This window comes from Felis catus, chromosome D4 (assembly GCF_018350175.1).
Source record: "Felis catus isolate Fca126 chromosome D4, F.catus_Fca126_mat1.0, whole genome shotgun sequence".
Taxonomy (NCBI): domain Eukaryota; kingdom Metazoa; phylum Chordata; class Mammalia; order Carnivora; family Felidae; genus Felis; species Felis catus.
The window spans coordinates 11803051-11817210 of NC_058380.1; the positions used below are offsets into that span (position 1 = coordinate 11803051).

The 14160-nt window shown below is 47.5% G+C and overlaps 1 protein-coding gene across 1 annotated transcript in view; it reads left to right on the forward strand.

The window, feature by feature from the left end:
• Window positions 1–3315: 3315 nt before the first annotated feature.
• TJP2 (tight junction protein 2) overlaps window positions 3316–14160 on the forward strand; it is a 129970-nt gene continuing 119125 nt past the window's right edge. Inside the window, exon 1 of the mRNA XM_023243331.2 lies at window positions 3316–3530. The gene's annotated coding sequence lies outside the window, so the exon portion shown is untranslated. The remainder of the gene's footprint in view (window positions 3531–14160) is intronic.

The window sequence follows — 14160 nt, forward strand, 5'->3', positions numbered from 1 at the left end:
ATCATGACCTGAGCCAAAGCCAGATGCCCAAATGACTGAGCCACCCAGGTGCTCCTAAAAAAAAAAAAATACTTTTTAACCGGTAGTTGGATCTAGAAACTTGGACAGACTCAGGTTTGCTCTTGTTTGGCAAGAATGTGTCATTTGTGGTGTTGTATATTTCCATCAGATGGCACACAATGTCTGGTGACCTTCTCTGTGATGTTAGTGGCCATCGATGACTATTGCCCTGATCCACTATTTTATTCGGGTTTTGGAAAATGCTGGTGTTTGTTGCAATTTTCAATCCTTACTTGTTGGCTAGAATAATCTCTTCATCAACTATTTAGTTATCCTGAGATACAGTCTGTACCTGTTTTAGCCTGAATTTCCAAGAAGGAAGAGCCTTGAGACATGGGCTTTATTGGGGAATGTGATCCTACAGAAAGAAGTAAGGGGTGGGGAAAGCAGAGAAAGCCAACTAAAGGGAGATTCACCCAGCAGGCTGCTGCTTCAGGCACCTGATTGGTTGATCTGTGTGACTTAATTTCTGAGAAGCAATGCCTACTGAGTCTCAGGATAATTTCTCTTGGGGGGAGAAAGAAAGGAATATTCATACATCAGCTTCTAGCCCTCGCTGATCGCTGATCAAAGGTTAGACAATGAAACATGGGCACCTGGATAGTTTCCATGAATCCCCACCCTGGCGTTGACAAAGAAGCACTGGGGTAGGAGGGAGGAGATGAGGTTATTTTCAGGTTGTTCCTGCATGAAGCCGGATAGAGACCACCTGGACCTTGTTGCTGTTGCAGTGACTAGAGTAAGAGACACGTGAGACAAAAAGGCAGGTGAAATGTGTTCATTCTTTTACAATTTACCAGCTTTCAAAATAATGAATTAGTTCTATTGCATCTGCAAAGGTAACCAGTTAGAGTTTTTTGTTTTTGTTTTTGTTTTTTAGTATCATTATGACTTATAGATATATAAGTATTTGATAGGTCTCAATTCATTGCAGGTATGTTTCTTACTGATGCTTAAAATTTATCACACTTTGGCCGGTGGGTGCTTCCACAAGTTGGCTCTGGATCCCATTCGATGTGAACCTTGGTTTTCGATAGCTTCCTTGCTTTCTTCATTGACAAGATATTCCACGCTTATTTCCGCTCAGGTCATGATCTCACAGTTCGTGGGATAGAGCCCCGGGTCGGGCTCTTCACTGACAGTGCAGAGCCTGCTTGGGATTCTCTCTCTCTCTGTCTCTGTGCCTCTTCCCTGCTCATTCTCCATCTCTCTCTCTCAAAATAAATAAATAAACATAAAAAAAAACTTTAAAAAAAAGAAAAGAAAGAACTTGTTGATAGAGGATGTGGAAATGCAGTTTGGAACTGAAGGCCAAGTAAGAATTAGGAGTCTTTGGTGCAAAAAGGTGGTTTTATTTATTTTTTATTCTTTTAAAGTTTATTTATTTATTTTGAGAGAAAGAGTACTCAAGCAGGGGGCAGAGAGAGAGGGAGAGAGAATTCCAAGCAGGCTCCTCACTGTTAGCACCGATTCCAACGCGAGGCTCAAACTCACGAACTATGAGATCATGACTTGAGCCAAGATCAAGATCAAGTTGGATGCTTAACCTACTGAGTCACCCAGGTGTCCCAAAAAGGTGGTTATATTAATGTACAGGGACAGGACTTGTGGGCAGAAAAAGCTGTACTGGGGTTGTGCCGGGTGACTGATTATATACTTTGAGTTGGAGGAGGTTAGGGAAAGCGTATGTCCCTAAGGAATTTTGGAAGGTTTCCAGGACAATGAGGGGGCTAGCTATTGTTAGGAAAAGGTCATTTATTATTGTCTGAATAAAACCTTACTCGTGAGACCCTTCAGATGTATATCTGTGGGGCATATGCTTGAAGGATGATTGCGAACATATATTTGAGGGGTAGAGATAAAGGAAGTCTCCAAAGGAATTTCTATACATTTAAAGTAGACTCACAGGACCCTGGGGCGGAGGGGGTGTCTGAATAATGTTACCCTAAGATTGCCTTTTGCCTTTAGCAAAGTGTCAACATGGAGGCAGCTGAGCTCCTAGAGGAAAGTCATTCTTGTCTCAAGGACTTGTCAATGGGTTGTAAGTTGTAAGGAAATTTAATTTTTTTTTCTTTTGCCTTTGTTTCCCACATCAGTAGATACCCCCAGAAATCTAAACTAAATGAACTTGATAAGATGCACTGTCATTCATTCCACTACTCCTGGTAGAGGTTTGGGTGAGAAGGAGCCCACGAGGTTTTTCTGTGTGTGTGTGTGTGTGTGTGTGTGTGTGTGTGGTAAAAAACACATAATATAAAATTGACCATTTTAACCATTTTTAAACATACAATTCAGTGGCATTGAGTACAATTCATACTCGTGTGCAACCAATGCCACTATCCCTCTTCAGAACTTTTTCATCATATCAAATCTGCACCCATTAAACAATAACTCCCCATTACCTTCCCAGGGTTTTTAACGTGACTAAATGAAAGAAGCACCTGCTTGCCACTTTCAGGCACTACGAAGCTTTCGCCTTCCAGGCCGAGCCGGGATTCATTCCCGTGGTGACTAAGCAGGCTCTCGGGTTAATGCTCCCCACACCTATTGTCCCAGCGAGAGGAACCGGTATTTCCGGATTGGGGCCTCAGACCCTGTGATCCCGGCTAAGGGCGAGGTTCATGGGGGAGGGGAACGGAAGCTGATCATAAAGGTTAACTTTCCACCCAAATCACCAACCTGCCTCTCACCCCACTCCACCCCCAAACAGAAACTAAGACCCCCGCGCCACCAAACACCTACAATAATGGCGCACAACCATCCCTCCCGTGCTCTTTTGAAGGGTACTGTGGCTAACCCCTTCCAAGCTCACACCCCCGGGGAGGATCAGAGAGCCGACCAGAGAACGAATCAAGAAAGCAGCACAGCGAATCCCTTTTGCTCTAGGGCCGGAAGAAAGCTCAGTGGTAGTTTTGCGTAGAAGGGAAGAGGCAGGGGAGTGGATTCCCAGGCTGGAGGGACTAGTAGCTCCTGCGGCCGCCGCCCCTGCCCCACCGCTGGGTGGCGCGTGCGAGCCCCCCCGCAATCGTTGCTTACACCCCAAAGTAAAGCTGCAGTAAGCTGCGTTTCCTGCCCCTGGCTCGCGCAGCTGGCACCCGTGGGGTCTCGAGGAAGGAGGTGACAGCCTCTGCCCACTCTCCTCCCCTCCGCGCCGCGGCTCTCTGCTGCCCACTCCCCCTGCCCCCACCCTGGATTTTTTTTTTTTTTCTTTCTCCCAAACCTCCAAACAGGAAATAGTTTGAGTCCACAATAGTACACAGGAGCAGCGACCGAGGCCACTCGTGCCCGCCCATTCCCCGGGCAGCGTCCCGCACTCCGACTCCGGCCAGGCGCCGCCAGCTACGAGCGCCGGCAGCGCACCGGACACCCGCCCGGCCGCCCGCACCGCGTCGGAGCGCGCCCCCGCGGCCCCGGGAGCCGCCCTCGCCCCGCGCTGGACCCCGCCGACTGCGGCCACCCCCAGCCCGCAGGCGAGTACCCTCCTCCTCCCTCCCCTGCCCCCGAGCGCCCGCCGCGCGGCCGCCTGGGCTCGGGCGTCGCCGGGATGCCTCCCTCCAGTCCCAGCCTGGCGAACTAGGGGTTTGCGGGGTGTGGCGGGGCGCTGGCGCCCTGGATCGGCGTGCGGGCGGAGGTGAGGGGCAGCGAGAGCACAAGCGAGTTGATTCCCACCCCCACCCCCCGGTCTCCCTGTGGATTCGGTGTGTAGTTTACTGGGCCCTGATTGTTTCCTCTCTGGGCGTGCTTAGCGGACTTTTGCCTCCCCGTCCTGCCGGGGACGATAGCGCATCGTGGGGTTTCTCTTGCGGGACTGTCGGCAAGTGGGCTCGAGTACGCACCCGAGGCGGCTACAGGTGCTTGGGAGTCACCGTCTTTTTCCTACCTGGCCTGGCGCCTTCACCAAGGAATGGGGACTGTTTCACTTTCTGTTGAGCCTCTCTTTAACCAGGTTAAAAGGGCCAGCGTTTGCGGTACGCGTAGGGGGGCAGGAGCTGGTGCCTGGAGGCCGAGGGAGGCGCTAGTCAGTTGCAAGCAGGTGGGGACTGCCAGTGGAGTCTCGGTCGAGCCTCAGCTGCGGGGCTTGCAGACCCCGCGCAACCGAGAGCTGGAGTGCACAGTCCCGGAGGTGCCCGCGCGCCAGAGCTACCCGCAGAGCCGCGACCTGTGCCCCTAGCGCCGCAGAGCCCTCGAGGGTTCCCCCGCCCTTCACGTTAACCTGCTGGGCGTTGTGTTTTCCAGGCTGCAGGGCTCTTCTATAGGGAACTCCGTCAAAGCGGAGTTGGAGATCTTTATGTTGGATAAAGGCCACCGAATTCCAGGCATTCTTCGAGCTTGGGAAGGGTATTTTTAAGTTTTGAAGGCTGCCCGGAGGCTTTCTGTGAAATTGCCTCTGTCGACTGCCCTTATCGTGGGTGGCAGACTCCTAGTCTGCGAGATGGGTGGATACACCTGGGAAGCCCCCCTCTGTCGGGCTTTCTGGCCAAGATTCTCAACGCAGTTTTACAAATGGTGGGTGGTAGGTAATCCACGTCCTTAACCGGTTCACTTGAAAGGTGCGACCAACCGTCCTCATGTCCTGGTGAGGAGACCGTGGTTCTAGATGACCATCAGACTGACAGGGCGATGGTCTTTTTACTCGGAAGCGCTCTTGGGCCTTGCTGGTTGAAGTGAGGTTCAGGGCAGTAGCTGTATCACCTGGAGGCCTGTTAAAAGTGGACCCAGACCTGCTGATTCAAGATGCCCAGGGGATCGTTTCCATAATAATGTTTGAGAAGCATGGCCTGTTCAATGTGAAGACGTGAATTACAGTACACTTCCATACATTTTCATCAAGTCCTACGTTGGAACCTTCATTCTGCCAAACTAAGACAATTAAGTTGCATGGGGCACAGCCCCTCCTCCATCCATAGAGTCAGGCTCCTCAGGGACATTTGGATGTGTGGTTAGCATACTAGGCTGTGAATTTTTTATTTCTGGATACTTTCATTCTTTGATTGTTGCTACTATGGTAAAATATGCATAACACGAAATTCACCATTTTAACTGTTTTCACACGTACAATTCAGCGGCATTAAGTATGCTCACATTGTTGTAGAGCCATCATTATTCTCCGTTTCCAGAACCTTTTCATGGTCCCAAACAGAAACCCTACCCATTAGACAATACTCCCTTCTCTCCTCTCCCCAGCCCCTGAACTTCTGGATCCTTTAAATGGTATATTTTGTAGGGTAGAGAAAAGGTTGAATAGGAATGTAAAGTAAAATCATGTTCACAAAGTATGTATAAACATTTAGAGATTCCTGAGTCACTGTCCTGGTGGACATGGCAGTATAGCTCCAGGTTATTATTACTATTATTAATTTTTTAAAAATATTTATCTTTAGGAGAGAGAGAGAGAGAGAGAGAGAGAGAGAGGGCATGAGCAGGGGAGAGGCAGAGTTTGGGAGACACAGAATCGGAAGCAGGCTTCAGGTTCCGAGCTGTCAGCACAGAGCCCAACGCGGGGCTCGAATCCAGGAACAGTAAGATCATGACCTGAGCCAAAGTCTGGCCCTTAACTGACTGAGCCACCCAGGCACCCCTGAATAGCTTTAAAAAAAGTTAATATTTATTTTTGAGAGAGAGAAAGAGAGTGCATGAGAGGGGGAGAGGCAGAGAGAGAGAGAGAGGGAGACACAGAATTGGAAGCAGGCTCCAGGTTCCAAGCTGTCGGCACAGAGCCTGATGCAGGGCTCGAACCCACAAACCGTGAGATCATGACCTGAGCTGAAGTTGAATGCTTAACTGACTGAGCCCCCCACCCCTAGCTCCAGGTTTTTAGAGTGCATATGATTTCTTTTAACAGAGACAACCAGAAACCCATGAGGGTTTCCTTTTTGTTTTGGCTGCAAAGGAATGGAGTTACTCAGGGCTCAAGCTGCTGTGGTTAGCTAGTGCACATTAAAAACTAGATGCCTGGTGACATTTATCTCTATGCTTCCGTTAACTGACTATTTTAGGTATCCTGTTTATATTGGGTTTATTATTTCTTTTTAACAGCGACTCAAACTCATTTGTGAATGTAGTTGGAATAAACCTTAAGGAAAAAGTTGTTGCTTGGGAAATAGGGGGAGAGGTCACAGCAAGACTTCAGAAAGAAGATTTGAAATAATTTTCCCAAATACCCCAAACTATGTATTTTGTCTCTGCTTTCATGTTAAATGAGTCATCTGGTCCCACAACATTATTTCTAGTTGTAAAAATGTTTGTATAATTGAGAAAAGCTTGTAATAATGGAAGTCATTTGCCTGCATCTACTTAAGATTGTCCAGCTTGTGATGTGAGGACACGCTTTTCAGTGAGAACACAAATATGAATTGGCAAACTAATAAAGTGGTTTCATTCATGAGCTAAGAAAGTCATTGTTATGGATCAAGAATGCGGTTTTGGGGGTGCCTGGCTGGCTCAGTTGGTAGAGCATGCAACTCTTGATCTCGGGTTTGTAAGTTTGGTTCCTCGCCCCCCCCCCCCGTTGGGTGCAAAGATTACTTAAAAATAATATCTTAAAAAAATGTGGTGTCTAATCCATAAGTGATCAAGGATATTGGGAAGATTTCCTAAATAGCTGAGTAGTGGGAAATCCTTCAAATTCTTCCTAGATTCCTTTTTTCCTTTTTTTAAGACACTTGACTTTTCCTGTGTTATGACTTTTATCAGAATGAGGCTATTGACTTGTAGGAAGGAACTTACAGCTTCCTTTGGCTGAAAAATTCCTTTGAAATGATGAATGAAAGATAATTCAAATGGGTTAAGATTAGACAAAAAATTCTCCCTTTTGAGGAGATTCCTGTATTCACAGAAATGCAGATTTTTGTGAATTTTGTAAAGCAAAAGAGAAAAGGTTTCCCTTCCTCACTGTGTTCTCTTCTGAAAGAGCAATGTAGTTCAGAATTTTCTTTGGTGAACAAATGCTGTTTTGTAGTCTACACACGAGGAAAAAAATTCCATAGAACACGTCCAATGAATGGTTTTTTTCAGTGATGCCAGGGGAATCATTTGGGGAGTTTAGTAAAAATGGATGACGTTTGTCATCATTCTCCAGATCTGAGTAGCCTGGGTATTTGGAAGAACCCACCGGTCTCCAGAGGAGAGATCAAGGTGCTGACCTGTTTGATTTAGAGTCCATGCCTATTGTGAATCAGGTATTTTCAGATACATTCTCATTAAATCTTCACCATGACCTTGAAAGAGGTATTTCTTCTTTCCCCTCATTTTGCAAATGAGAAAACCGAAGCCAGTTGTGATCTTCTACTCTAGACCATGGTTCTTTCCACTGGTCTTCTATGTAGCATCGTCTCTACCTATAAATTCCCCTACATCTCCAAGAAACTGTGTATTCATTAATATCTCTTGGAACATGAGGTATTAGGTCCTCAGGCAAGTACGAAGATGAGCCAGTGAAGTAAATTCCAAGACAGCAAAGGATTTAAGAGCAAAGGGTTCTTTTCATGGTACCGCAAGACCCCTGATGAGTGATGAGTTAGATTATACTTGGCTTGAATGTAGCATTATTGTAGCTGGTCTAGCTTCCAGAAAAATCAAGACATGGGCATTCTCCTTATTGAGATTGGCCAGCGTGCTGTCTCTGCATACTGGCCAGCCAGTGTCTATGTGGAACCCCGAGACACTACAGACAGAGCATAGAAGAAAGGGCACAGGATTTTGGTGTGGGACTAACACGTACCCTGAACAGCCGACTGGGTGGAGTGAACTTCATATACTCAGAGTGTCCACGTCCTGAAATATAAAATTAGGGGCATACTTATCTCCCCGTAAGATTATAACAAGGAATCCAAAGTGCTGGTAAACTGTAAAATGATAGTAGAACCTATTTCATTTTCATTTGGGAGAAATTTATAATGCAAAGAAGACAGAAGAAGCTACATATTTGAGGTACCTAATACTTTTTAGTTCACTGAATCTGTTTGTAATTCTCTTCTCGTTTTAGGCCATTAAAAAAAATAATTGTATTGAGATATAATTCACATGCCATAGAATTCACCTATTTATTTATTTATTTATTTATTCATTCATTTATTTATTTATTTATTTTTAAACGTTGATTTATGTTTGAGAGAGCGCAAGCCGGGGAGGGTCAGAGCACGGGGGACAGATGATCCAAAGCAGTGGGTTCTGTGCTGACAGGCTGACAGCCGCAAGCTTGATGTGGGGCTCAAACTCACTAAGCCGAGATCATGACCTGAGCTGAAGTCGATGCTCAACCACCTGAGCCGCCCAGGTGCCCCGCAATTCACCTATTTAGATCAACGCATTGCTTTTGAGTGTATACGCAGAGTTGTGCAGCCATCACCATGATCAAATTCAGGGCATTTTTATTGCTCTAAAAAGAATGCCACCCCGCCATGAACACTTTCCACCCTTTAGCTGGCACCTCACAATCCCTTACCTCCCCCTCCCTAGGCAACGACCACTCTACTTTCTGTCTACAGATTTGACTATTCAGGACATTTCGTAGAAATGAAATTACACATTATGTGGCCCTGCACGTTGCCTTCTTTCACTTAGCCTAATGCTTTCATGGTTTATGTACAATGTGGCGTATATCAGTGCTTTATTCTTTTTATTGCCAGTGAGTGTTCTGTTGTGTGTGTCTGCCACATTTGGTTTATCCATTCATCTGTTGATGGACATTTGAGTTGTTTCTATTTTTTGGTTATTAGGGCTAATGCTGCTGTGAACATTCATGTACATATGTTTTTATGGGGGCATCTGTTTTCGTTTCTTTTGGGTACATGCCTACAAGTGAAAACCATATAATAACTCTATATTTAACATTTTCAGGACCTGCCAGACTCCTTTCCAAAGTGGCTGCCCCACGTTACAGTCCCACCAGCAATGTAGGGGGGTTCCAATTTTCCAACACCCTCGTCAGCATTTATTGTCTTTTTTTTTTTTTTTTTTTTAGCCATCCTCGTTGGTGTGGAGTGGTTTTGATTCACTTCTGATGGCTAATGATGTCGAATATCTTTTTACGTGCTTATTTCTCAGGCCATTTGTTCTTGACTTTTTTTTTTTTCTTTTATTCTTTTTTAAAGGAAAACTAGACGGAGAAAGGAAAATCAGTTTTGAATAGATTCCCTAGGTTCCGTGGTTTATAACGCTGAAAATGTAAATTGAGCCCTTTGCATTTCTGAAATTAATTTCAGTGTTGGGTCGTCTATTTATTTGCTGTAGGGCCTCGTGCATGTAGTACCTGATGTTCCAAAGGATTTGAGGGAAGAATTAATGAATACATAGTTTCTTGGAGATGAAGGGGAGTTTAGTAGGCAGGGACTTATTATTCTACATGCTGACTTAATGCTCACTAAAAAATCATGCACCTCTCAAATGTTAATAACGCACCACATGTGTGCATGCCAAACACACCAAGAAAATGCGTTGGTGCCAATGGTGAATGTTTTAACTAAATGATGAATATTTAAAATATCATTTGATACTGTGTGGGTTAGTATTTGCCCAGTCTACTTATGAAAATATACAGTCATAGGCTTTAACAATCATATTAACACATTTGTATATATACAAGACATTGTGTATATTTTATTGGGGTGCTCTTCATTTTCATGTACCCCCCCCACGGAGGGCACGCTCATAGACGTTTTTGCAGGAGTTCGTTCGTTTTGTTCCTTCCTTCCCGCGCTGCATGGCAATGCTTTTCTCCGTAGCCATGTGGCGAATTCCCTTCATGATCTCTAGCTATAAATTAATCATGAATTTTCAAAGTACCTGTTGCATTTTGGAGGCCCACCATTTGGAACTTGGGTTGTGCTGTTTTACTTGTGTTACTGGTCAATGTGGGTAGCATGAAGAGAAGCAGGGAATTCGGCTGCATTTGAGACTTGTCTGAGATAGCTGCGGGAGTGAGTAGTGCAGGGGATCTCAAACATTAGCCTGCCCCTGAATGCCTGGAAGGGCCTGTTCAAACACATTATCTCCAGCCCCACTCCTTGAGTTTTTGGCTTCTGTAAGCCTGGGGTGGGGCTTGAGCATCTGCATCTCTAACAAGTCATCAGGCAATGCTGCTGCTGGTCTGGGGATTGTGTTTTGAGAACCAGTGGTTTGGAGGCATTTGGAAGTGTCAGCCTGGAGCTGGAGTGAGGGAAGGGACAAAGCTGGAGGTCAGCTGGCACCCTGTGCATACAGGAGCTTGGTGGAGCCAGGGGAGTGGGTACCATCCCAGGGAGGCAGACACAAGTGCTGGGAACTGAATCGTAGGAACATGGAGAGGAGAGGTGGGTGGAGAAAGAGAAGCCTCTGGGATCAGGAAGGAAGGGGCAGAAGGCTCAGAGGGGACCAAGGCCAGTTGACGCCCACAAACTCCATGTAAACAGGGGAGTAAGGGCATGTCTGGGGTGTGGGTTGCAGAAGGGGGAGGGTTGGGCTGTCCCTGCCTAGTGGGTGCTGTAGCTGTATGGGCCGGGGGCGGGGGCTGGGGGGGGGAGGGTGCTGACCTTTCCATCCCTTTCAGAAAGTCCAGCATTACCGGGTAGTGGGGTATGCTGCTTGGGACCGCAGGGTCAAGCGTAAACTTTCCTCGTAAGATCAGGAGCCCCTTTAGTCCTGCAGGCCACATCCTGGAGTCACAACTGACTACTCTCCCTCTTCTTGCCTGTCACTGCTAATCGTCATCAGCCTAGAACCTAGGTGAGCGTTGTCAATAAGAAACAAGAGTCCTGGGGCGCCTGGGTGGCTCTGTCGGTTGAGCATCCCACTTCGGCTCAGGTCATGATCTCGCAGTCCGAGAGTTCTGGACTGGCGTTGGGCTCTGTGCTGACAGCTCAGAGCCTGGAGCCTGCTTGGGATTCTGTGTCTCCCTCTCTCTGTGCCTCTCCCCCACTTGTGCTCTGTCTCTTTCTTTCTCTCTCAAAAAAAAGCAAGAGTCCTTTGTGCAGGTAGTGACCTTGAAGTTTACTTTTCTTTCTTTCGTGTATTTGCTGGTCAGCTTAATAGCTTTAGGATCTGTGCTGCCACATGTCTAGTCTCCTTAGCATGACTGGGTATAAGCCGATTCAGAGAGTGGGTGCTGACAGTCCGTGTTGTGAAGGTCAGGTTTGCTGCAGAAGAGAAATCCAAGAAGGGCCGTGGCAGTCTACCGCGGTCGGGTCTTCTGAAACTTCTGGGACGACCCTTCCTGCTGGTTTCATGCGGCTGAGACAAACATCCCCTATTTTATTTTACATTTTAGTGTCGAGGAATCTTCATTGTATCTTAGGATGTAGAGCATTTCTCTTGGGTTTGGGAAGGAGGCCAAAGCTTGCCCATGTTGCCATTTGGGGGCATCTGTTGTGAGCAGGGGAGAGGGTTTATCATCTGTAGCTGTGAGCTTGCTGCTCAGCTCTGCCTGGTCGGCCAGGAGCTGAGCGAGCGCCTGTCTACTGCAGGCTCGTCTATCCGCCCCCGGTCCCCCTCAGCCAGTTGCACACTTTTACATTCCTGCCTGGCCCCTGTGGGCTCTGGGTGTGTGAGTCCTGTCACCCACCGGCAGGACTGGACAGGAGGTATTTCACAACTCTGCTCCTGTGCCGAGATAGTGCACCCCAGCTTCAGTGATTTGTAAGAGGACTCACAGGACTTAGCACACAGTTGTCATCGCTATGATTGTTACAGTAATGGACGCAAAGCACAATCGGCAGGGGGAAAAGGTGCACAGAGCAGAGTCTAGGACTTGCTACGTCGGCATCCTCTGCACGGCGCTCACCAGAAGTTCAGACTCCCAGATGGAAAGCTCGTCTTAGGATAACTTTACGCTGTTTATGCGAACAGTTCAGGGAGAGTGAGCCACTCTTATCAGCCCTGGGAATGGTGGGAGACTTCCCCAAATCCAAGTTTCCCGACTCCGGCCAAGGGCCAACCTCGTAAGCAGTCCTTTCAAAGGATGTTGACTATTTTGTGCACCGATGGGGAGGACGATGGAAGGTGAGGATGGTGACAGAAGCCCCTGCGGCTGGGGAAAGGGTCCGTCCACCAGTCCGTGCAGCTTCGGAGTTCTGGGCTGCGGGAGCCTTCCTCTGTCTGACCAAAGTGGGAGAGGGCAGAAGTGAAGTTGGGGTTTGCACTCAGATCTGGGTTTCGGGATGATAATAACCGGGATTCCTTCACCACAGGGACAAGGAAGGCTGGTAGGACACATCGCAAAAGAATTCAAAGCCCTGTTCATTCATGCGCTCATTCATTCTTTTTATTATAACTTTTTTTTTTTTAGGTTTTATTTATTTAAGTAATCTCTGGATCCAGCATGAGGCTCGAACTCATGACCTTGAGATCAAGAGTCACATGCTTTTCTGATTGAGCCAGCCAGGTGCCCTATAACTATTTTTTTTTTTTTTTTAAGTAATCTCTACTCCCGGGGTGGCTCAGTCGGTTAAGCATCCGACCTTGGCTCAGGTCCTGATCTCATGGTTTGTGGGCTCGGCCCCATGTCACGCTCTGTGCTGACAGCTCAGAGCCCGGAGCCTCCTTCAGATTCTGTGTCTCCCTCTCTCTGTCCCTCCCCTGCTCGCACTCTGTCTCTCTTTCTCAAAAATAAACATTAAAGAAAAACATTAAAAAAATAATAAAAATTTAAAAAAAGATCTCAACTCCCAGCATGGGACTTGAACTCACAACCCCAAGATCAAGAGTTGCATGCTGTACCTACTGAGCCAGCCAGGCGTGCTCCCCCACCCTGCTCATTTGTTCTTTTTTTAATGTTTATTTATTTTTGAGAGAGCGCAAGTGAACAGGGGAGGGGCAGAGAGAGAGGGAGACAAGATCAGAAGTGGGCTCTGTGCTGACAGCAGAGAGCCAAGGCGGGGCTCGAACTCACAAACCTCGAGACCATGCATGACCTGAGCCGAAGTCGGACGCTCAACCGATTGAGCCACTCAGGCGCCCCTCATTCATACTTAACACATGCTCTTGATGCCTGTACCCTACCAGGCAATGCCCCAGGTGCTGGGGATACCATGGGGAGCACAGCAGAGTCACTGCCCTCATGAGACCCACCTTCTAGAGGGAGACAAATAAGTGGCAATTACATTTCATTATGCTGGTGACACACCAAGGGCCCCGGGGCGCCTACCCGGGCTTAGTGGGTGTAAGAAGGCATGAGTTTTATAATCACACCAACCTGGATAGGAACCACACCTCCACTGCTTATTACCTGTGTGCCCGTGGGCAGATTGCTTCCTCACTGGGTGCCTGAGTGTCTTCCTCTGAAAACGGAGATTTTACGATCACTTCTGAAGGTGCATGTGAAAATCCAACAAGGTGATGCATGTAGAACACTTATCCCAGTGGCCGGCACGTGGATATGTTGGCTATGTAATGCTTTGGTGACATCTAGGCAAGGGGAAGACTGCGTCAGCTGGAGGGATGGGCATCTGCCCTTACCCTTACTCTGTGTGGAGTTGGATGCCGGCCTCCCTCCAGCCCTGGGTGCAGAGGTGCTTGCTCTGCTTACTGGTCTGAGAACATTCTTTGCTGCTTTGCTTTTCTGGTTCTTGGGGATACTTTCCCCTCTGCCCAAGATGCCTCAGATCCTTTTGTCAGCCTAAAGAGTATCTGTGCGTATTATTAAGACCTAACCCAAGTAATCACCTTCTCTGTGAAGGTTTTCCCAAGCCAAGACGCTCAGACAAAACCGTCCCGTCTCTCCGTGGTCCCACGGTCACTCACATCCCTGTTACAGCATACAGTTATTTGTCACTCCATTAGACTGGCTGATTCTTGAAGGCAGGGGTGCTTGGGTATTGTATTGGGTCCAGTGTGGATCAGTGTTCCATGGGGGATGGCTCAGTGGTTGTTCAGGGGGTGAATGAGTGAAAGAGTGTTGGGTTGGACTAGAAAACTCAGTAGGGAATAGACGTAGTGTCAGCAAAATAGGCCTCTGCCCTCAGAGTAGAGCTTACAGTCTAGAGGGGGAGGCAGATGATAAACAGCAATCAAATAATGTAATTAGAGACTGAGAAGTGACACAGGGGAACAGTCTGGTCCAGAGGCAGGTACAAGGGCAGCTAGAACAGAGGGAGAGAGGCGAGGTCCGAATGTTGATGCCCCGAGCAG